The sequence below is a fragment of the Nyctereutes procyonoides genome, unplaced genomic scaffold, assembly GCF_905146905.1.
Source record: "Nyctereutes procyonoides isolate TBG_1078 unplaced genomic scaffold, NYPRO_anot_genome, whole genome shotgun sequence".
NCBI lineage: Eukaryota > Metazoa > Chordata > Mammalia > Carnivora > Canidae > Nyctereutes > Nyctereutes procyonoides.
The window spans coordinates 6,050,107-6,075,023 of NW_026575028.1; the positions used below are offsets into that span (position 1 = coordinate 6,050,107).

Sequence of the window (24,917 nt, forward strand, 5' to 3'; positions counted from 1 at the left end):
CTCCTCTCCTTACCTCTCCTTTCCTCTGTCTCTCTCTCTCTCTCTCTCTTTAAAGATTTTTATTTATTTATTCATGAGAGACACAGAAAGAGAGGCAGAGACACAGGCTGAGGGAGAAGCAGGCTCCCTGCAGGAAACCGGATGGGGGACTCAATCCCCAGGGCCCCAGGGTCCTGATCTGAACTGAAAGCAGATGCTCAACTGCTGAGCTACCCAGGTGTCCCTGGCCCCTTCTCTTATGTACAACAACCGTATGTGGCTTTTCTGCCCCATCAGAGGATCTGGAAGGAGGGGAAAGGGGTGGATGGACAAGCTCTCCTTTCTCAAAGCAAGGGAAGCAGTGGTGAAGTTTCCCATGGTCAAGAGAGACTGGCTTGGTGAATCTTCACTGTTCTGGTTGGATGTTGTGGCATAGATGGTTGTTAAGCATGTCCAAGGGTCGTTTACAGTTGCCCCTTTAACTGCCCTGTCATCCACAAGACTGAGCCTCCAACAGCTAAATCAATACTTTTGAAGTCCTGATTTTGGTGGATTGGAGGAGGGTTGACTTTGAACCAGTCTGAACCTCTTTCCTAGAAACTCTCAGTTGGGTCCGATCAGTCTGGGCTAGCCTCTCTATGGAAGAGATGGAACACCTCCTAGCCATAGGAGCTAGAGGGTCTCATCTATTATCCAGATTCACTTTTTCACTGTATAATGAAAAAAAATTGAGGCCCTGGGAAATCAGGTGATTGGGCCAAGGCCACATGGCTGTTATGGCTACTTTATTACAGAACTGGTTTGAAGTCCAAAGTGTTAACTCACTTACTCTCTTGACTAAGTGATGCCTCTACAACTAATCCCCTGTGAAAGCTTGTGTTCCACTCAGACTTTGAAAAAATCCTAGTAGCCAGGCCTGGCATGGGGACTTCGTGGGGAGCCCACAGACTTCAGCATCGTACTGACCTAGGTCTGAATCCTGCCTTTCCCACTCAAAAGCTTTGGCTTTGACTGTGGGCACATTTCTCACTCTCTTGAGGCTGATATCTTAACTGTAAAATGGGAATCATTATACTTATTTCAGAGAAATATTGCAGATAAGATCTGCTTAGCACATAATCATTGCTTGATAAAAGAAAGAAGGCTTCTTGGCCAAAATACATAATAGTTTCCTCTTTCCCTGTGCTCTAATTCTGTAGCTGGTTTGTTTTCAGAATTATTTAACGCCTTCATGCTTGCAGTTGGGAGAACAGGGGGCTTTCCTTAACCTTTTCTTCAGACCCCAAGGGGGATGGCCCTGACAGAGCCTGGGGCCCTGATCATTCCTCTCAGGCTTGGGGCAACTCAGATGTAGAGAGGGAGGTGGTAAACCTGGTGATTTGAAAGAAACAGGTACCTCACTGTTACTCTCTTTTAGGCTTGTGAAATCCGTTCAGCTGTGATCTAATCTTTATTAAAGGACTGCTCTATGACCCCCTCCCCCACCTCCCAAGCTGGCAGGGGGCTCACTGAGTCAGAGCATGTGAAGAGTATAGGAGCACAGCTTGTAGAAAGAGACTCCTCAGGCCTGGTCATTTCTGAGACCCTGGGCATCGGCCTGTTGACCCCTGAGACAATGTGCCTTTTGAAACACTTTTGAGAATGGCTAGGGAGAACACTGGCTTATACCTCCTGACAGCTATGCCTTGTGACCTCACAGAAAGAACTTTTGCTGGGCTTGCAAGAGAAAGCTGCTCTTTTCTTGTTGTGTCCTTTATACCTTAAATCACCATTTCTGAGCTTGACTCCTGGTCATTCACCTCTTCCCAGAACAAATACCCATGGAATGCCCAACTCACCAGGGCCAGAGAAGAGCCTCTCTCCACCTCCCCGTGAATTCTCATCTCTCTCAATCCTAAACCTCCTTCAAAGACTACCCAGTTCATATTCAGCTTCCTTCATGAAGTCTTCATATGGACTGGTCTGCTCATATTGCATTTAGTGGAGGTTACCTCGTATTGATATGTACATTTTCAGATTCTAGTCCTCTCTACAGATACATATAGTACGAGTTCTTTACCTCAAAGGGTTGACAGCCTACTTAAAAAAATAGATGCCTTGGGGGTGCCTGGGTGGCTCAGTCAGTTAAACATCCAACTTTTGATTTTGGCTCAGATTATGATCTCAGGGGCCTGGGATTGAGCCCTACATTGAGCTCCATGCTCAGTGGAGACTGCTTGAGGATTTTTTTCTCTCCCTCTCCTTCTGTCCCTCCCCCTGCTCACTTTATCTTTCTCTCTAAAATAAATAAATCTTTAAAAAAATGTGTCTTGGGGTGCCTGGGTGGCTCAGTTGTTTAAGCATCTGACCCATGATTTTGGCTCAGGTCATGATCTCAGGGTTGTGAGATTGGGCTCTGTGCTGGACATGGGACCTGCTTAAGATTCTCTCTCTCTCATACTGTTGGCTAAAACAATTCACTAGGCCAGTCCAGACCTAAGTAATGGGGAAATAGACTTTGCCTTCTGGTGGTGGAAGGAGCTTCAAAGTCATATTGCAAAGGGTAGAATGGAGAATTTGAACCATTTTGGCAATCAGACTGCCATTGCCATGTTAGGGCTCAGAGGATTCCATTCCCTGAGACTTGCTTCTCTCCCCTCTCTTTCTTACAGATGGCTGAAGCAACATTTCCAAGCACCATGCCCTCATACCACAGAGTCCAAAGGCAGGAAAGGACAAACCTTTCTAAGAATAAGGAAACCTCCAGGTGTCTCCCACCAACCTCTCTTAGGCCACACTTAGGACACATGCTCATCCTAATCAATTTTGTTAAAAATGGGTAAGATTGTTCAACATAGGGCTGGAGAGGGCCCCAACTTCTTTGAAGTGCTTGACTTCTAGAAATCTGAACAAAATTGGGGTTCTGAGAGAAAAGAATCAGGGGTGAGGGATGACAGCTGGGCCAGGAATCAGCAGGGAGTGGAGGAGGCAACTTATAGAGTATTTTGTGCCATATGCATTTTTCTTTCTTTCTTTCTTTCTTTCTTTCTTTCTTTCTTTCTTTCTTTCTTCTTCTTTCTTCTTTCTTTCTTTCTTTCTTTCATATTTTGGGATTTAGTTTCTTTTAACACACAGACCAAAACACACCTAGTTTTTGCTTTGTTTTGTTTTGCTTCTTGTTGGTTTTTTTCCTTTTTCTTTCTTCTTTTCTTTTCTGGGCAAAAATAATAAGATGGAGAAACTCACCCCAAAACAAAGAAGAGGAGGTAGTACTCACTGCCAGGGATTTCATCAACATGTAGTAAGATGTCTGAACTAGAATTTAAAACAATGATTAGGGGCACCTGGTTGAGTGCCTGCCTTCAGCCCAGGGCATGATCCTGGAGTCCCAAGATCTAGTCCCACATTGGGCTCCCTCCAAGGAGCCTACTTCTCCTGCCTGTGTTTCTGCCTCTCTCTCTGTGTGTGTGTGTCTCTCATGAATAAGTAAATAAAATCTTTCAAAAAAATAAATAAAACAATGATTATGAAGATAGTAGCTGGGCTTGAAACAAAGCATAAAAGACACTAGAGAATCCCTTGTTATAGAGATAAAAGAACTAAAATCCAGTTGGACTGAAATAAAAATGCTATTACTAAGATGCAGTCCCAAGTGGAAGCCATAAAATGAGGATCAAGGAATCAGAAGAGTGAATTAGTGATATAGAGGATAAAGTGATGGGAAACAAGGATGCTGAAAAGAAGAGTGAAAGAAAATAAATAGATCACGACAATAAACTTAAGGAACTCAGTGATTTCACAAAGTAAAATAATATTCATATTATAAGAGTCCCAGGATGAAGAGTGGGGAAAAAAAGATGGAAGGTTTATTTGAAGAAATTATAGCTGAGAACTACCCTAATCTGGGAAAGGAAACAGGCATTCAAGTTCGTAAGGCACAGTGAATTCTCCTCAAAATCAACAAAAATAGGTCAACACCTCAACATATTATAGTGAAACTTGCACATTATAAAGAGAAAATCCTGAGAGCAGCTCAGGACAAGAGGTCCTTAACTTACAAGGGTAGACACAAAAAGGCTGGTAACAGACCTGTCCACAGCGACCTGGCAGGCTAAAAATGATTGGCATGATATATTCAACATGCTAAATGGGAAAAATATGCAACTAAGAATACTCTATCCAGCAAGGCTGTCATTCTAATATGCATTTATATTAAGCCTGCATGTGTTAGGATCTGGAGAATCAAAGGTGAGCAGAACGTTAATGTTTTTAGGAGGGAGATTATAAGAGATGTCAGACACATGTAAGCAACCGACTGTAGTACAGTGTAATGAGTGGTAGACACTGGGGGTCAGGCCTTCAGGGTATTCATGAGGGCCTAGATCCTGCCCTGGTGTTCTTCACTCATCATCACTGCTTTCTGACTAAGGGAGTGAAGTGCAAAGAGAAGTGTAGGAATCAAGATACAACTTTATTATTATCCATAGTAGTACCCAGTTACCTGCAACTCTGGAGTAGCAGGCCAAATTGAAACACTGTTGAGACCACAGACAAATGTGTGTGTGGGGTATTTATTCCGATCTACCTTGGAACAAGCTTTTTGAGGGTCACTTGCAGGAAGGAGGGAAAGAGCAAGACTCCAAGGTGGATGTAAGCCTACTTTCTCAGCTAGTTTCAGAGACTGAGGGTCACATGGATGGAAAGGAAAGTAGCCTGTTTTGACCCAAGGAGCCAGGAACTGAAAGGTGGGTTGGTTATGCAGGCTGATTTAAGGCGTAGCAACTCTGTTAACTAGTAAAATGCAGCCCAACAAATGTTTTGGGCTCTACCCTTGTGATTAGGAATATAGCCTTCCTTAGAGGCCATATGGGGAAAACTATAGAAGTGCTGCTGTGGAGTCATGCAGCAGGCACTCTGAGTAGGTAGGAAGGGCCATGAATTTTTCCTGGGGAAAGTGTCCCAGGGAAGTGGACACGTCAGCCAACCTTGTAGGAGGAGTCAGAGTTTTCAATATCAAAAGAAAATTCTTAATAGGAGGAATGGATTGACGAGAGGCACAGACCCTGAGAAAGGGATGATGTGTCCAAGGAACTGGGGGTGTGGGTCACATGGGGGGATAAAAGAGCATGGGGGGGCTGGACTCAGAATGTGGTCTGAGTTGGACTCAGACTGTGAAGAGTCACAAAGCAAGTAGAAGTTGAATTCATTCTGAAGGCAGTGAAGGGGAGCAAGCAAGAGTTTTAGGTCAGAGGCATAGCAGGCTCTGATCCCGTTTTGGAGGGATCTCTTTGGCTGGAGTAGAAGCAGCAATGGTAAAGAGACTACTGGTGGGGACCCGAGTCCACTCGAGTCAGGACAGTCTGACACAGATGAAGTAAAAAGCAATCAGTAGGGTATTTGTGGCATAAAAGAAAATGTGATAAACTTTGTTCCAAAAGTGTTACTAATATTACACACTCAATTCTTTGGGAATACATGGACACTTTTGCAGTGTTTCATAGCAGAGATGCAATAATTAAAATCTGATTTTGCAAATGGAAAAAAAAAAAGCAGTCTGACTTTTGGTTAGTTTTATTACTGCTTTTAAATCATCTGCCTGTAGGAAGGCAAACCTCTCTCAAGGCACAGCCTTGGTGTGCCATGGATGGAAGGTTCCTACAGGAATCTAGTCTAGAAGAGATTATAGTCACTTACTGAGCATGTGCCCAGAGCTCATGGATGGATGGGCTAAGTGTGCAGTTCAGAGGTGGATTTGTTTTTTTTAATAATAAATTTATTTTTTATTGGTGTTCAATTTGCCAACATACAGAATAACACCCAGTGCTCATCCTGTCAAGTGCCCCCCTCAGTGCCCGTCACCCATTCACCCCCATGCCCTGCCCTCCTCCCCTTCCACCACCCCTAGTTTGTTTCCCAGAGTTAGGAGTCTTTATGTTCTGTCTCCCTTTCTGATATTTCCTACCCATTTCTTCTCCCTTCCCTTCTATTCCCTTTCACTATTATTTATGTTCCCCAAATGAATGAGAACATATAATGTTTGTCCTTCTCCGATTGACTCATTTCACTCAGCATGATACCCTCCAGTTCCATCCACATTGAAGCAAATGGTGGGTATTTGTCATTTTTAATGGCTGAGTAATACTCCATTGTATACATAAACCACATCTTCTTTATCCATTCATCTTTTGATGGACACCGAGGCTCCTTCCACAGTTTGGCTATTGTGGACATTGCTACTATAAACACCGGGGTGCAGGTGTCCCGGCGTTTCATTGCATCTGCATCTTTGGGGTAAATCCCCAACAGTGCAATTGCTGGGTCGTAGGGCAGGTCTATTTTTAACTCTTTGAGGAACCTCCACACAGTTTTCCAGAGTGGCTGCACCAGTTCACATTCCCACCAACAGTGCAAGAGGGTTCCCTTTTCTCCGCATCTTCTCCATCATTTGTGGTTTCCTGCCTTGTTGATTTTCCCCATTCTCACTGGTGTGAGGTGGTATCTCATTGTGGTTTTGATTTGTATTTCCCTGATGGCAAGTGATGCAGAGCATTTTCTCATGTGCGTGTTGGCCAAGTCTATGTTTTCAGAGGTGGATTTGAAAAGAACCTTTGTATTTGGGGTTTTGCTGTGCCAGGCTTCAGAAAATTCCCCTCTGAGAGTTTCTTACTAGTAGAAAATGTGCAGACCCACTGGGAAGGCAAGGAGCAGAAGTGGGATGGGAGTGGTTGTCATCATTCCACAGACCTCAGGGGGCAGAATGTCACAAATTACATCTCTTCTGGCCATACTGGTCTCCCCTTCACCCTCTCCAGGAGCCTGAGAAGCTCTCTCTGGCCTGTTCGGATGGGGTGGTAAGGAACAGTATTTCTTTTGTTCCTAGAACCTCCTCCATAAAATAAATAGAGCCACCAGCAAATAGCTAAGGGGAGATGTTTGACAAATAGGTGTGTCTCATCTTTTGGAGTCACTTGGACCATCATTATCATGTTCATTTGGGCTGTACTTGAAAAGCCATCAGAGGTCTGGGAAGTGCTGCTGCTGTCCTCACCTTCTGCCCTCCATGGATAGCACCATAGCACCTACAATACTCATTGGCAGCATCGCTGTGTGATCAGCGCAGTGCTATTGTAGCTTCCCCTGGGCAGCAAAGGCAGGTGCAGAGGCTTCTAGAGAAGCCTGGAGGGGTGGAGACTGTCCGACAAAGAGTTTCGGTTTGTTTCTAATTAAACCTATTTGTCAAGAGCATCGCTAATTCTATAATCTTGAAGTCTGAAGCAAGGAGTCCATGTGTGGATTCAGGAATTCCTTACTTGAAGTCATAGCCATGTTCCTCATTGCATTTTAGTGTCGATTTATCTAAGCCATGACATCTTTCTCTTGCTAAAAGAGCCAGAGAAACACTTGGATACGTGGATATAGTAGACACTTGCTATTTTTTTCATTTGTTTCTTTGGGGTCTTATTTGTTTGTGGTCTTATCTATTTGCTGTTGACCTGCTGCTTGACTTTGAGCAGAGCACCTCTCTGCTGTATCTCAGTTTCAGAGTTACTGTGAAAGTAACAAAAACAAGATGAATTGCACATAGAATGTCATATCACAGGTAAACGTGCAGGAGTCATTTAGTTTTTATGTATTATTATGTATTTGCAGGAAACTGCAATGATTCATTGGAAATCTGGTGATTATTCTTCGGTCTGCCTTTACATAGTTCATGTCCAGCTTGTACAGTTTTAGGTAGTATCCATAAACAGTGGAAAATCTGCAGTTATTTGGTTAATTTAAACAATGGGTCTGACCTTGATTAACTTGACACTACTCAAGTGAGCCAAAAACTTGCTTTCAGATAATAATCCTTGCTTGGAAATTAGAGAAAATAGTCATTCTCAGGGGGCTTCCTGCACCCACTTTAAACCAAGGCTCTGTTCAGCCACTTTTTAGGTGCTTGGCTTCAAGTCAGAGCTATTCGTGGGAAGTGGGCTTTCTGGTGGTTATTTTACTTCAACCAGCAGTGAACCAATGGAAGAATTCTCTCTGTGGTGTAAAACCAGAATTGAGAATTTCAAGTCTGGACTGGAAGGTAGTGTGGTTCAGTAGAAGAATACAGACTTGATGTTTTGGTATACTGGTTCCATGTACCGGGCTGCGTGATTTGGGGAGAATTATTTCAACTCACAGAAAGTCAGTTTCCTTATCTGTGAAATATAGAAAATAATGTCTATCTCAAAGGATGAGTAGGCTGATTCATGAGATAGCATATTTAAAATGTCCTGAATACACTCAGTAATTGATTAATGTCAAAGGTAGCTATCACTATAATTAGGCTATACAGATTAGGTGGTGGTGGTTCTGCAATTAATTGGGTTCCGTTAGTTTTCTTTTGGTTACAAGAGACTAAAAATATGGCTCAAACCATCTTATTCAAAAAACAAAAATTCATTAACTCATATAACTTTAGCCAAAATTGGGCTAAGTTGGCAGAGCTACGATAAGAGCAGGGTGAAACATGGCAAGGTGTAGAGAGTGAATGACTCCTCTTCAGTAGGGCCACCACATTTAGCAAATAAAAATACCCATACCCAGAAGTTTGATAAAAACCCCAACTGCTGAGTTTTTGTAATTTATTGAAAAATGCCAAATACAGGACATTTAGGGTGCCCTGAGAAAACCAATACAAGAAGCAGGACAAAAATCATTAAATATGGGACATATCCTGTAATATACAGGATGCCTGGCAATGCTTCTCCTTGGGGTATTGACACCAATGAAATTTATTTTATTTTATTTTATTTTATTTTATTTTATTTTATTTTATTTTATTTTATTTATTTATTTTTTTTTAGACACCAATGAAATTTTACTCAGACTTGTAAACAGTGTTTACAACTAGTACCAGTAGATTCAATTCATTTTATCCTCATATCAATCAAATTAACCAGAGCTTTTGCTGGAAAATTCACAATAAGTCTAATGTGCTTACTACATTACTTGAAACTGATAAAATTCTTTTAAAGAATTTGGCTTAAACTGAGCTTTAGGTACCATGTGATCCAGGAGGTAAATTTTGTTTGTCTCTCTTGATGTAATTTTGCTGTCCATGTTGGCTTCTAATGGCAGTAAGATGGCTCGTAACCCTAGGCACATATTCTTCTGTGTTCTAGTCCAATAAAAAGAGTATTTCTCTTGACCTGACAAAATCCACAATCTGATTTTCATTGATCAGAATTCTATCTCATTCTCTTATCTGAACAAATTATTAGGCCAGGGGAATGGCATGTTCTGATTGGACGTATCAGGATCACATGCTCTAAGGCTGGAGTCAGTTTGACCTAAAGCATGTGGACCTAAAGCATGGGATCTGGAGGTAATTTTCCCGAAGGAAAACTGGTGCTCTGTAACAAGAAGAAGGGACAAAATAGATGGTAGGTAGAGAAAAAAATAACTCCCTCAATCCCAAACAAAATGAACAACAATAGCAAATATCTACCATATCCAGGTGTTTCTGTGGTTCTTTTAGCCAGAGGAAGATGTCATAACTTAGATAAATCTACACTAAAACATGATAAGGATCACATCCCTGACTTTAGGTAAGTAATTACTGAATCCATACATGAATTCCTTGCTTCAAATTTCAAGATTATAGAATTATCAGTGCTTTTGCATACCTCTTTCTTAAAAAGTTGCTGGTACTTTTTTCAAAATTGTAATATAATTATTGTTTCATTCTGATTATTAAGATAATATATGCACAAAGGGATATAGAACAAAGTAAGTCACCAATAATCTCATAAGCCAAAGATAGCTCCTGTCAATATTTTGGTATAAATATTCCAGATGTTTTTCATGTATGTGTGGGTGAGAGATGGTGTCTTGCGACAAATAGTTAAAAATAAAATCAAACTTAAAAATACTTTATTATTCTTTTAAATTTAACAATATGTTCTGGACATCTTTTCATTCTAATAAATATAGATTTTAAAAGTTACAACTTTAAGATCGCATACATTTGAACAAAAATACAACTGTTCAACCACTCTTGCCTTAATTTTTCATGATTATGAGCAAACACTGATGAAATATCCTTACCTGTATATTTATTATCTAGTGATTTCCTGTGACTAATTCCTAGAAGTTGAATTGTTGTGCTAATACTTACGTTTAAAGGCTTTGACATGAATTACTAAAATGCCCTCCAGAAAGCCATGCCTGCACTGGGTAGCATTCCCAGATAAAATAATTTATCCAATTAATTTGAATTCCAAATAAACAGTGAATAATTTTTCATATAAGAATATTCCAAATGAGTGAACAGTTTTTTGTTTGTTTTTTTTGCGCCACCGGAGCTGCCCTGTTTTCTTTTTAGTTTAAAAAAGAAAAACATTTAAAGAGGAAAAAAAAGAATATCCCAAATACTGCAAAATCATCTGAGATTCAAATTTAACTGGGATCCTTTTTTTTTTTTAACATTTGAGGGTTATTTTAATTAATTTAGCAGCATCACTGAGTCTACTGAAGGTCTAGGCAGTGTATGAAGCCCTGGAAATACAAAGAGAAGCACAATAAATTTTCTTTCCCTAGAGGAAGAAAGGATCCTGTATTTTTATTTGCTCAATCTGGCAACTCTAAGACTGGGTATAAATCTCAGTTCACAAATCCAGTAGTGGCTCTGCAGCCTCATTGTCAGGCTGGGAACCCCACACCTCAGGTCTGGCCACCTTGTGTGCTCAACAACCATTCCCTCCAAAGTCTGGCAGTGTCCAGGGATGCAACCATCTAGTAGCATGTGGATTCCTGCTCTTTTCTTATGGTTGACTTCTTCTTTTTTTTTTTTATTTATTTATGATAGTCACACACACAGAGAGAGAGAGAGAGAGAGGCAGAGACACAGGCAGAGGGAGAAGCAGGCTCCATGCACCGGGAGCCCGATGTGGGATTCGATCCTGGGTCTCCAGGATCGCGCCCTGGGCCAAAGGTCTTTTCTTATGGTTGACTTCTAACCCTTTTTCCCCCCACCAGATGTAAAGGAGGAGTCTCTGCTTCTCATATTGAATTAGCTGCTAGGGCTGCTGTAAGGAAATAGCACATGCTGGGTGGCTCGAACAACAGAATTTCATATTCTTACAGTTCTGGAGGCTAGAAGTCCATGATCAGATGCCAGCAGGTTTGGTTTGTGGTGAGATCTCTCTCCTAGTTTGCTGACCACTACTTTTACACTGGGCTCTCATATGACCTTTCCTCTATTCTCTCTCTCTCTCTCTCTCTCTCTCTCTCTCTCTCTCTCTCTCTCTCTCTCACACACACACACACACACACAGAGGGAGAGGGAGAGTCAGGGTCTATTCCTTTTTCTAGGACACCCATCCTATGGGACCTGGGTCCAACCCCTATGGCCTCATTTAAGCTTGCATTAATTACTTCCTTAGGAAGCCCCATCCCCAAATATAGCTACATTGTGTATTAGGGCTTCAGCATATGGGTACTGGGAGGACACAAATATTCAGTCCATAACAGACACCCTAAAGGTGTTCTCCTCTTATTATTGCTTTCAAAGCCTCTTGAGGAATTCAGGATCTTGAAAAACAAAGCAGGCAACCTTTGCTTATAAATAGAATAACAAAATTTGTCATTTGAATTCAAAAACTTAAAGAATAACTTCACTGAAAAATGTGCAACCTTAATAAATTGAATAACTATTTATTGAAGCAATGTATCTTCCAAATAATGTTTTTTGGCACACGAAGACCATCTTGTGGAAACATAAAGTGTGCACTATCATCTATCTATCTATCTATCTATCTATCTATCTATCTATCTATCATCTATCTTCATCTACTAGAAGTATATAATAACAGTAATGGTCATAGCTACCGGTATGATATGAAAATATTATCTTATATTCTCACAGTGTGATGCAGCTTCAATTCTTGTTTCATTTATTAGATGAACAAGAATAGCTGGGCTAAGATGATCTCTGTAGCATTCCAAAATCAATGTGTGTTTTTTTTTTTCTGTGTAGAAAGTATATGTGTGATTTTCAGTTTCTCTTTTATAGTTTTCTGTAGGCCCTTCTTGTTGAAGCAAGTGAATGAGGGTATATTTTTAGGATCAGAAAATGTTATTTCCATCTTGGAAAATGTTAAGAGGTGGTTATAGAAATAAGAGAGAAACAGATAGAAGAAATCACCAGCTCTGTATGAGAATGTTTATGGCATCTGCTTTCACATTGAATACTCTAGTTGGGCTATTGACTTGATGGGTATTAAATAGTACCTTGTTTAATTGGCATTTCATTGGTGACTCTAAGGTACATACATGCTCTTAAAGATAATGGTGAACACTAAGCCATGAGAGTGTCCTGACAGTTTCATTATAGTTGTCTGAAGCATAAACCATAGCCCTAAACTTGTTCCGTGCCATTTCTCTACCTTTCTGGGAATGTCCAGGGTTTTGGTGATTTGCCCCCAGAGGACCAAAAATTTTTATCAAGCTCAAGGTTACAAGGAATGCCAAATTCCACATCATTCACAGAGATGTCAGAATGCTTGGGGAATAACTGTTGAGCCTAACTCTGAAAACAGTGATGAAAGCTGCAAGTGTGGAGAAGAAATTGAGATAGTCATTGGCTCACACTGGGTCCAGGAAGAGGCAGGATCGTCCAGATTCTGTCCCAACCTTTTCCTGCTGATGTGGTATGGCCAAGCTCTGGGGAGGGGAGGCCATTTGGAGGGTGATTCCTGCTAGCTATTTCCAGAGACTGATTTTAGGTGGAAAGGAAGGGGTCTTTTAAAAATAACTTCATGGGGGAATTCTCGAGTTTAGTATTGCTCAGTTATATTATATTGCAGACATAAGAAACTTGGGATTCACCATGACTATTTTAGCTTATGTCTAATGGGAAATTAATTTAAAGGAAGACAACATGGTAGTCTTATTCTCTAGAAGGAACTAAAGAATTTTTGGCTTCTCATACAGTTCTGAATAGTCAGAAAAAAGTAGGTTAATTTAAATTTGTTTTATTCAGCAAAGGGTTAAGTGAATGTTGGATTACCAGATTGGTCTCTACTTGCAAAGGAATTATAAACAAGTGGTGATCAACATTAGGTGTTCAGATTTAGACTCCCCCACCCCCTTTGCTGCCACCCACCAAGTGCCCTGTCCTATGCTGGATTTGGAATTTTGTGCACTAGTTGACTAATGGTCATTCTTATGGTGACCCTGTCAACTAGCCAATGTCCCCATCTTTCTTGTATAGTAAAGGCATTGGCACATAATTTGGTATTGGCACAAAACACAGGTGTTAAACTTCACTGGTTGAGACAAGATAAAAATCATTATGTTTGCCTAAAGTGCTGAATCTTTAGCTTTAATCAGATGTTTACTGGATTTCATCCAACTGAAACTGTATTGAATTGTGAAGGAAGAGAACACATTTAAAGATCATATGTGAAGTGATAGAAATGTATCATGAATGACCATATCTAAAAGTAAGGTGTAAGGAAAGGTTTTATAATATGTAATCTCTCCAGGGTAAAAACCCCATACAACACATAATCTTTTGCACATATTATGTCAATGAACATTTCTAGAAATTATGTGTACAGGTGAGAACTGGAAGTTTAGAGAGGAGTGAGTAACAGGCCTTCAAAAAAAGCATGCAGTCTCCAAGTCCTAGAATTTTAGGATAGAGATAAGACTGGGATAAGACTGACGGATAAATGTTATTCAAACCCAAGCAATACATAATGGTTGTTGTAGTAGTAAAAGTCAGTGTTTCAACAGATTCAGTACATATGTATTGAATTTCTACTATGTACTAGGCAGTGGGGATATAACAACAACAAAAGAAGATTTCCTTCTTTAGTCAAGAGCCTGTAAGTATGTGTGCATGCACGTGTACATGTGTGCATGTGTGTGTTGATGGTGGAGATGCAGATACTAATTCAGTAAGCCCAAATGTAAAACTGCAACTGTGACAAGTACAGATATCCACATATAAGAGCCTAAAATAGGGCAGCCCCGGTGGCGCAGTGGTTTAGTGCCGCCTGCAGCCCAGGGTGTGATCCTGGAGACCTGGGATCAAGTTCCACATCGGGCTCCTTGCGTGGAGCCTGCTTCTCCCTCTGCCTGTGTCTCTGCATCTCTGTGTGTATGTGTCTCTCATGAATAAATAAATAAATAAAATCTTTAAAAAAAGAGCCTAAAATATGGGGATTTGACTTAATGACATTGTAGCTGATATTTGAATGATGAGCAGAAGGCAAACAGGAAAAAGTTCGAGAAACAGCATTCCAGGAAGAGGTGACAGCATGTGCAAAGATTCTGTGGTGGAAAAAAAGATGAGCATGAGAGACTGGGGTGGCAAGAGAAAAGGCAAACAAGCAAGGCAGAGGGTTAAGAGATTTATCTTTAGTGGAAGAACAGTAGGACACCATGAGCATATTTAAAGCAAGTTGCAATGGAGTGATATGATCAGATTTGTATTTGAAAATATCTGTCTGGCCACAGTGGAATAGGGTGGATGGACTGAATGGATGTAGGGGACTATTACAAAACTTATGCAACATCCAGGTAGAAGATGGGACTAGGGCAGTAGTGATGGAGGTAGAAGGTGAATGAATCAGAGGGCCATAAAGGAGGTGAGAGCTTCAGGACATGGGGATGGATTAGAGGCATTGGTTAGAGAGAAAGAGATGGAGGAGAGGAAGAGGATGGCTTCTAGGATTAATAATACAAAGGGTAGGGAATCCCATAGTCATTTCCATCTGATATCAAATTGAAATATAATTTAGGAATATGTGTAGGGGATGAAGACAATGAGCATATTTAAAAATAATTTTAATTTTTTTAAGAGTAATACAGGTACACGGTTTATAAAGCCAAATAATGCTATAAGGCTTCTGGGGAAAACCAGCTAGCCCTGCTTCTCTCTTTACCACAAATCGGAGTCCTCAGATGCAACCACATTCAATAATTTTAACAGTTTGTTTCTGGTATTTACTTTTATTTTTCTCCATAAATGCTTAAATTAATATATCTTGAGTTCTTTTTTTTCATTTAACAAATATTTGTAAAGCTCTTGCTGTGTGCCAGTGTTCTCGGCATGGATACCTTAGTGAACAAATCATGAATACCTGTAGTGAACAAAACACACTGCTCTCATGGGGCTTTCACTGCAATGGAGAGAATAAGCAAACGTTTAAATAAAATACCAGTCTAACCATCTCATTATTTAGAGGTGGTGCTCTATATAGAATGGTTATGAATAATATGGAGAAAAATAAGGTTCCGTGATGATGTAGGGAATGCTAAGGAAGAAATGTAATGTTAAATAAGAGTGAAAGAACCTTACAAGAAAAGATGGCATCTGAGCAAAGACCTGAAGGATGGCAGGGAGAAGCACTGAGGATGTGTAGGAAAAGGACCTTCTAAGCAAAGGGAACAGCAAGTGCAAAACCCGAGCTAGAAGGACATATGGTATACCTGAAGAACAGAATAGCAAAGAGGCCCTTTTTGTTGGAGGAAAGTGAATGAGGGTAGAACAATAGGGGTAAGATTAGAGCTGTAACGTGGACAACATAGATTGTGTAGGGCCTTGTGGGCTACTTTCAGGACTTTGACTCTTACTCTGAGTGATTACCTCTTGTCTCATGACATCTTATGCCCACGTTCTCTGCCTCCAGCATAATTTTTTGTTTAAATCACTGTTTAGTGTTTACATCATTATCACTAAGTATTATTTTCTGCATTTCCAAACAGTATATTATGATAATGTTCATTTAATCTCTTGTAAACATGTCATTAATAATTGCATTTTCTTTACCTGCTTAATTTTCTGTGCATGTATTTATGATTCTCTCCAAACTCTCCAACAGAGGTGGAAAACCTGTCTACTGATCATTTTCTATGTGACCAAATACATCAGGCTCTCTGTCAGTTCCTTTTTTTACCCTGTAATCTTCCATTCTCTCACTCCAATCTTGCCTGTTGTCTCTCTGCCCCAGCATAGCAGAGAGTGGGAATTCCTGGGAATTCATCTCCCTTCTCTCTTAACATTGGGTCTCTGTCTTCCTGGAGTCCATGCTTTCTTCTTTCTTGCCTTGTATCTTTTCTTTTCTTTTCTTTTCTTTTCTTTTCTTTTCTTTTGTGGGGGCAGATCCTCTAGTAGGAGGTAGGCACCGTTTTGAACATTTGTATGCCTAAAAATGCCTTTATTCAAGTCTCAGGCTTGATTAATGATTGTATGGATAAAAGATTCCAGAATGGAATTGTTTTTTCTTCAGAATTTTGAAGGCATTGTTCCACTGTCTCCAAATTTCCAATCTTGCCATGAGAAGTCAATGCTTTTCTGATGTCTTTGCCTGTGACGTTTTTTTCTCCTCTGGAGGTTAACATCTTTTCTTTATCCCCAGTGTTTTTTAGTGTCATGCTATGTACCTTAGTATGCATGTATTGGACCTCAAGAACTCAATAAAATAGAGGATACTTATTACTTTTGAATTTCTGATAATCTACAAGTAAATTTTGCAATATTTGAGGCATACTTTTACTGAAAGATTACTATTTCTCTGAAATTCATATTTAACTGAGTGTCCATCTTTTTTGTTTGTTTTGCTATATTTTACAACCCTAGAACTGGCTCTTCAATCTGGAGACTCGTGTCTTTCAGGCTAAGGAAATTTTCAGGTATTATTTATTTTTATAAATAAATATTAGTGTAGGCTTTAAAAGATAAGTTGTTTCAATAATGCTTAGAATCAAAATTAACAGTCTCTGTCCCCATGTCTCCCCATCCCTATCATGTACTCTTCAGAAGAAAATCTCTTTCAATTCTTTAGCTCTTTATTCTAAATTTGCATGTCTAGACTGTATTTCTCAATAATGCACTTACATTCTTCCCCCTCCTACACCAATTTTTTAAGTCTTGGAAAAACAAACTTCCTATTATGGATGATAAGGATTTTTCTTTCTTACACCATCTACATTACTCTTCACAATAGACACACACCTTCTCAATCTAAGTGCTTGACATTTATGAGTTTAGTATGTTCTTTTATTTTATATGATTTTAAATATTATTTCTTGTTGAGCCAAGTAGTGAGCTAACTACATTTCCCTTCTTGTACTTTTTATTTTTCTCCATAGCTACTAAATATCTTCTTTTCTATTACTTACTTTTCTATATACTCAATACTATTTGATGCCCAAAAGGAGAATGGGACTTATTAAACTTCCCACCAGCAATACAGATATCCTACTATCCTGATTGAATAATTATAGCATTTTAGGTTGAAAATCACCTCCATTGTCTTCTAGCTTCTAGCGTTGCTTTTGGTAGAATCTGATACTGTCCCAGTTCCTAAATTTCATCAAGCTGTGCCTTGATGTAGGTATATTTTTATTCATTTTCATGGGTGTTCAGTGGGCATTCATGGTCTGAAAATGCCCATTTTTCAGTTCTTGAAGATTTTCTTGAAATATTTCCTTGATTATTTTCTTCTACTCTGGTTTTGACTGTTCTCTTTTTTCAGAACTCCTATTAACTGACTTCGGATCTCCTACTTGGTTCTTACATTTCTTTATTCTAAGGAAAAATCACTTGTGTGTGTCCTCTACTCTTATATTACACTCACAGCACCACTGGCCACAACATGTATGTTTGTGGGGGATGGTTAAAAAGGAGCTATTTTCAGATTCTGTGGACACTGGCTGGGTTCTGCAATTCAAATCAATTCTGACACTATCTACCTGGAGACATTATCAGATCCCACACAGTTAAAGAATCAGTCCCACGAGACTGTTCTCTTTTCCACTTTAGACATCAATAGAAAGTCCAGGTTGTTACCTGTCCTTCTAAAGACTTGCTATAAATTGAGGAGTCCTATAATCTCCTCTTTTGGTTCAATTAACTTGTTAGAGCAGCTCAAGAACTCAGGAAAACTGTTTACTTGCTAGGTTGCCACCTTATTATAAAAGGATGTAACTCAAGACAGTCAGATGGAAGAGATGCATAGAGCATGATTGGGGAAAGGGCATGGAGCTTCCCTGTCCTCTCAGGGGCGCCATTTTCCAGCACTTTTACATGTTCATCAACCTGCATGTTCTCAGAACCATGTCCTTTTGGGGTTTTGTGAAGCCTCATTACATACAATGAGGGAATAAATCATTTCCATTGCTGATCTGTTTAACCTCCAGCCTTCCATTCTCCCAGGAGGTCTCTGGGTGGTGTAGAGGGAGGAGGGAGATGAGATGGAAAGCTCCAACCCTCTAATTTGGGTTGGTTTCCCTGGCAACCAGCCCCCCATTCTTAGGGGCTTTCCAAAAGTTGCTATATTCACTTAAACTCAGATGTGGTTCAAAGAGGCCTGTACCCATTTCACCTTTATGGTTCTGAAGCTATTTCAGAAACTAAGGACAAGAGCCAAATATTATAACAATAGATGCCCCTATTGCTCTAATCATTTAGGAAATTACATGGGATTTGGCAACTGTGAACCAGGAACCATGACAAAGACCAAAATATATATTTCTTATAAATCACAGTATCACACTTACTTTACTTTCTGTCTTTATACTTTTTTTTCTACTTTCTGGGAGAATTCCTCAGCTTTATTTTCTAGACCTATTTAAGTTTTATTTCGGCTGTGTTAAAGAGGAAATCAGGTCAGAGGTGGAGTCACTTCCCTCTGGGCAACCTCTCCAAGAGTGGAATGTTAAACCAATCAATCTAGAATATTCTGGTCAGCATCAAGAAGATATGACAGAGACAATCTGTCATCTGGGCCCTCTCTATCTCCCAAAGGAAGATAAGGTAATCTGCATGATAGGACTCCCTGCTCTTCCCCTCAGGAGAAGGGATCTTAACTGAAACAATCCTCCCTTCCTTCCTTCCTTCCTCCCTCCCTCCCTCCTCTTCCTCCCTCTCCTTCCTTCTCCTTCCTTCCTTCCTTCCTTCCTTCCTTCCTTCCTTCCTTCCTTCCTTCCTTCCTTCTTTCCTTTCTTCTTCTTCTTCTTCTTCTTCTTCTTCTTCTTCTTCTTTCTTTCTTTCTTTCTTTCTTTCTTTCTTTCTTTCTTTCTTTTCTCTTTCTTTCTTTCTTCCTTCCTTCCTTTCTTTTTCTTTCTTCTTTCTCCCTTTCTTTTCTTTTTTTTCTTTTCTTTCTCTAATAACATTCTTGCCCTACCTTTTCCTATAAAGACCTTCCATTTCCATTTCTTAACTACTCAGAGCTCCCCTTTACTTATAAGATGAGACGGTGCCTGATTCATGAATTACTTAACAAAGCCAATTAGATCTTTACATTCACTGAGTTGAATTTTTTTAACAACTATTATACTTTCAATTTCCTAGAATTATTTTCTTCTTCTTTGATGCCTCCTTCCTTATAGCAACCTATTCTTGTTTTGAGGATAAAATATTTAAGTGAGGGTTTCCGATCTTTTTTTCTTTGCTTCTGGCATTTTCTGTTTCCTCTGAATTTGTCATTTGTCTTTTTGGTCTGCTCAAGTCTTTCCTCAGATACTTGTAACTTGAGAGTAACTGTTTATTTTCAAGAGTAAGGTGTGAAAGGGCTATGCTATGGAGGCTTGTTGAGTGGTGAGCTCATGGCAAGGCAATGTAGTGGAGACTAAGCCATCTTGTTGGGGACTTCTAGGAATTGATGTCTAGAGGCATTTTCTCTTGGATTCCCTAAGTTTCTCCAGGAAGTTCTCCAGTTGTCTGTTGGAGCAAGGCAGGGAAGGTGGCAGACTTTTCACACTGAGCATGTAGACACTCATGCCACATATAACCCTTTCTACTTTCAGTACATGCCTTCTGCCTTACTTAAGACCAGCTGACCTTGAATCCAGGCCTTTCTGGTTTAGTTTCTTCTCAAGCTTTTCTTTGATGGGGTTTTAGGTGGGTAAGTAGCTTTGTGGGGCTGAGGAGGAGACCTAGATAGATATGCCTAACTGTAGCCACTTTTTAGACTTCCCCCTTGATTATGTTTCTAAGATATTGGGTGCTGCCAAGTCCCAAGCCTTCATTGACTCCCTGGGAGCAAATCTCCACATCTCATTGACCCTCATCTATAGGCACTCAATTTTAAATCCTGCTCTTCTCCTCAGTTTCTCCAATGGTTGTTCCTCCAATGGGTTCTCGTCAGCTACAAATTAGCTTTTACTTATATTTGATCCACTGTCCTGACTTATTTGTCTTTATAACTTTATCTCCCTGCCCCCTTTAAAAATTTCCCTCACAGGTATTTTAGTAGGGTTTCAGGAGGCAGCAACAACAACAACAACAAAAATTCCCATATTTTTAATCTGCCATTTTTAACGCTAGGTCAGATGATTTTTCAATGATTTTTTTGGGGGAAAGGGGAGGCTGATGTGTAAAGTGTAGTGAATTCCCTGAGAATACATGAAGAGTTGTAGAAGCTATAAGGGCAGCCTTGGGGTAAAGGCCACTGTGTATAGTTTATATTCATATCATAAGAAGTGAGCCTAATACAGACCCTTGGCCTCTGGAAATTGTATCCAGACACCTGACACAACCCCAAATTTGAATGCAAAAGTGCTTATACAGGCTTTTTCCCAATCATCAGTCTGTGAGAACAAGAAGTCTTCTGTTCTTAGGGTACCCTGGCTGGCTCAGTGGAGTGTGCAACGTTTGATCTCCGGGTTGTGAGTTCAAGCCCTATGTTAGGTGTAGACACTACTTAAAAGTAAATAAATAATTTTAAAGAAGTTTTCTGTTCTCTTCTGAAATAACAAAAAAAAAACCCATTTTTATAATTTGCTAAAGTATTATCTTTCACTTGATGACCATTAGAATTTCACAAAGAAACAAATGTTTTCAACCCCTTGGCAGAGGTTACCACACAAATGTCCCCACTGGAAAGTATGTTGCTGCTGGTCTTGTGGGTCCAATGTCACATGGCCCCCAACACTTAGCCATGAGGTGAGTTGCTGCCCCCAGAACACCAGGCTTGCAGGATACTTTTGCATCACATTTGTGCTTTACTAAATTACAGTAACTCCATATTATGAAACTTGGGGCTTGTTCCCCAATAGCTGAAATTATAAATACTAAATCTTTTCATTCTACAGGGAGTTACTACACAGGACCAATATCTACTGGCATTTTGGTAATGTATCTTTTCCAAAGCAGTTTCACTAGGTCCCTGTGGTTGCTCTAAGAAGCTTGGAACTGATTTATCTGACCATGGTCTGTCCATGGTCATTCTCATTTTACACATGCAGAGACAGAAGTTGCAAGAAGTTGTTGGTTTGTTTGTGTTTAGCCAAACTCTGGTGTGCTCTTGAAGTACTTTGTGATCACAAACACATGCACCTCACATCAGGAGAAGCGAGGGGTCTAGTTTTCTTTGCCCTGGGCATGATAGAGGCAGGCCTTGAACATAAGACTGTGGGCTGTGGATCTCACACTTTCCAATAGAAAACAATGTACATGTGTGGTATGGGGCAGGCCTCAAAGGCCTCAGGATATCAGGGAAGAGAGTGATCAATCATGTTGGGATGGCCAGAGAGGCTCATGAGGTGGTGGGACCGCAGTGGGCCCAGGCAAGGAGAAACAAGAGCATCCCATGGCCTGGGCAAGGGAGGATCTAGACAGAAGCCAGAATTCTTTCATGGAGGGAGAGATATGCCCAGTGTATACAAAGAGCCCAAGATAAGCCCCTGGGACCAAGGTTGATGGTATAGGGCATTAAGAAAAAGGGATCCCAGTTGAGTAGACTGTATGAGGCTTCACTTTATAGGGCCTAGGGGCTGAACACATTGCTTGGACTTGATTCCATTGAAGTTAGAGAATTAGTGACACAGCATTTAAAAACAACTTTTGCAGGAGTGGCTTTAGGTTCAGAGTGCTCAGCAGTGGCTGATGGGTTGCAGGGACCCTTGGGGGGTTTATGGGGTGGGAGGTATGGTTTGAGTGAACCAGAGAGCCCAGAAATAGGGGCCAGGTGAGGGACCACCATTGGCATGCCAGAGGAACTGAAAAAAGGCTGGAGATTGTTCCCAGGTTTCTTGGTGCTGTTGGTCATGCAGCTTACCCTCATATCCCTAACTATACTTCCTTTTGTTCTGATTTTCCCTGGCAGGGAAAAGGCTGGCACAGCAAGGAGACCTACACATACATTTCTGGTAGTGGCTGGACAGAGAGGGCCTGGACCCCAACTTCTCAGGAAGACAAGACCCCCTCCTTGGATCATGCGGCCTGACATCTCTCCAGTAGCCTCCCACAAGCAGTCACCAGAATAGAAAAAGCTGAAACCACACCCACCAACATTAAAGATGGGGCTCAGGATGTTGGGGTGAGGCTGTGGGGGTGAAGGTGATAGGTGGTGGTATGGGCAAAAGAGACCAGGTATGGGGAGGTCAGGGTCAAAGGATGCCAGAAAGTGCATGGCTGTGCTACAGACCACCCAGGAAATGGGTGACCATGAAGACTAACAAATAAATATATGGCAAAGTCTCAGAGGCCGTGTGTTTTGCTGCATGAAGACATCAACAGCTAAGTTAAGCAGACAAGTCAGGCACTTGTGACAAAAGCAGGTGGGTATCCAGGGTGTCAGAGCACTTGGGTACCTTTCCAGGTGCCACCCACAGATGATCAGAAAAGGTGCTTGAATACCCTCTGCATTGACCTCACCATGGACAGGCAACATTCTCCAAGAAGGCAACCCATTCTCTAGGAGTTGTTTGCCTCTTCTGTACACATGCCAGCGGGCAAATGTCAGGGTCAGAGCTATATTTCCCATGGCTTTCCCAGGCCTCAGATGATGCCATTGCAGGGTCTCCTAGGAGCAGGAAGGACTTCTTTCTGGTATGTGACCCACATTGCTCTTGTCACAGACAGCTTTTCACTCCTAGGCTTTTTCAGAGGATGGAGAGAGAGACTACTTCTGGAAGGTCTTTCCTTCCTGCCTGCCTATCTCTCTCTCCAGCTTCCTTCTAGGTGCACTGGAGGGGGAAATTGTACCTGCTTGTTATTCTTCCAAGTGATGAGGCTGATTCCCGCCCCCCCCCAGGCTTTACTTTCCTAATGAAGTACGTCTAGGGGTTACAATTTGCTATAATGCCTGGACCCTCCTAGATATGTGCTAAATGTGGGCCTTCATTACCACACTGGAAGTCTCTATGTAGGGGACCATAATCTTAGCCATGTGCCCACTTAATGTCTAGCACAGTACCTGACACACGATTATCACTCATAATATGTCTGGTGAATGAGTAAGGACATGGGTGAATGAATGAGGTGTTGACTCTTGTTAAGACATAAAGTTAAACTGCTTATATAAGAATCATCAAGAACTCACACATTATTTATTACAAGTGAGGGAATTGTCAAGCCACTCTGCAACACACACACATGTATGCAAAACATGCACACACACACACGTGCACACATCCTTTTCCCTCCTAGGCATCTCTTCTTAGTAGAGAAACCCTATAACTGACATTTCTTGTGAAGGTCTATTTACCAACCTGTGTCTACCCTTTGTTCCTTCATTTAGGGAGTGTTCCTTGGGTGTCTGTGTGTCAGGCTAATGAATAAAATCAATCAACAAAAATCCATGTCCTTATGAAGGGTATGTTCTGGTGCAGGGGCACAGGCAATGGATACAATAAATAACTAAAGTATATTGTTTGCTAGATGAGTATAAAGGTAATAGAGAGAAATCAAGAAAGGGAGCTATGGAATACAGTGGTGGGTGGGGTTGGAGATCAGTTTAACATAGGGAAGACAAGGAAAGCCTGACCTAGAAGGTAATGTTAGTAAAGAGTGGAGGGAGAACAAAAGGTGAACCAGGAAGGTACCTGGAGGAAACATTTTAGATAGAGGGAACAGCAAATACAAAGACCCTGAGGCGGGGAGCATCCCTGGCATGCTCTAGGAACAGTAGGAAGGCCAGTGTGTCCTCCACTGTGGCTAGAGGACAGCGAGCAAGCAGGAGAGGATCAGGACATGAAGCCTGAAATAGCTGGGTGGCCAACCAGACAGGGCCTCTCAGGCTCCTGAAAGGACTTTGCTTATATTCTGAGTTGGAAGAAAGACCTCCCCCCACGGTTCTGGGAAGAAAAGTAATAGAATTTTAACAGATTTTACAAGTTAGAAGGTTGTTGGAATAGTCTCAGGGTGAGCTGGTGACAGATTGGACCACTGTCAGCAGTGGGGGTTATGACAGAAGGAATTGGATGTGAGGTGTGAGAGAAAGAGAGAAGCAAGGATGACTCTAGGGTTGGGGGCTTGAGGGGTGTGTGGAAGAAAGCGAAGGCATGGAGGCTGAACCACCCTTTCTGGCTGCTGCTGGAGGTCCGGTGGCCCACTCCCAGAAGCTGGCTGGTGGGATGACCCTCATCCAGGGAAGCAAGTTGTGCATCTGCCCCACTTCAGCTCCTCTTCAGGAAGCCAGGGGAGAGCTGTGGCTGTTGTCATTCCTCCCAGGCTCTCTTCCTGACCCCATTTCTGGGATGGGTTATGTTTGAGCCTCCGTTCTACATTCTCAGTCTCTCCATCTCCCCACTCCACACACCCATTCCCTGATTTTATTCACTACTCCCTGCTCAACAACAGTAGAGCAGCCTGCTTCTCAGCCAAGTGACAACACCCGTAGCAGAATGCCCTCGGACCAGGAGACTGCCACTCAAGTCTATGACTACAGAGCAGTAAAGAGAGGTTGTCCAGAGGTTCCCTTTCAACTCATACCACTCCTAGGAAAGTTGGGGACACCACTGATATTGGCCCCAGCTGGGAAATGGCAGGCAAGGTGTTGTCACGTCTCGGTGGAAATCAAACCTAAATAGGAAGCAGGAGACCAAAATACCCTGAGGCAGAGACAACGGGGAAGGAAAAGGTGGGGTGGGTGGAACGGACCAGCAGAACCCCAAATCAGTATGAGAAACGAAGAAAAATCATCAGGAGGCTGAGAAGACCTCTATCGTGGCCCCTAAGGTGGGAC

The 24,917-nt window shown here is 41.3% G+C and overlaps 1 protein-coding gene across 3 annotated transcripts in view; it reads left to right on the plus strand.

The window, feature by feature from the left end:
• The window catches only part of KCNA6 (potassium voltage-gated channel subfamily A member 6), a 43,889-nt gene extending 20,446 nt beyond the window's left edge, over positions 1-23,443 (plus strand). For 2 of the 3 annotated variants that reach the window (XM_055315627.1, XM_055315624.1), the window contains one exon: positions 22,056-23,443. The gene's annotated coding sequence lies outside the window, so the exon portion shown is untranslated. Of the gene's footprint in view, positions 1-2,630; positions 2,798-22,055 lie in introns of all 3 variants that reach the window. The other variant, XM_055315626.1, reaches the window with a different exon arrangement.
• The last annotated feature ends 1,474 nt before the right edge of the window (positions 23,444-24,917 follow it).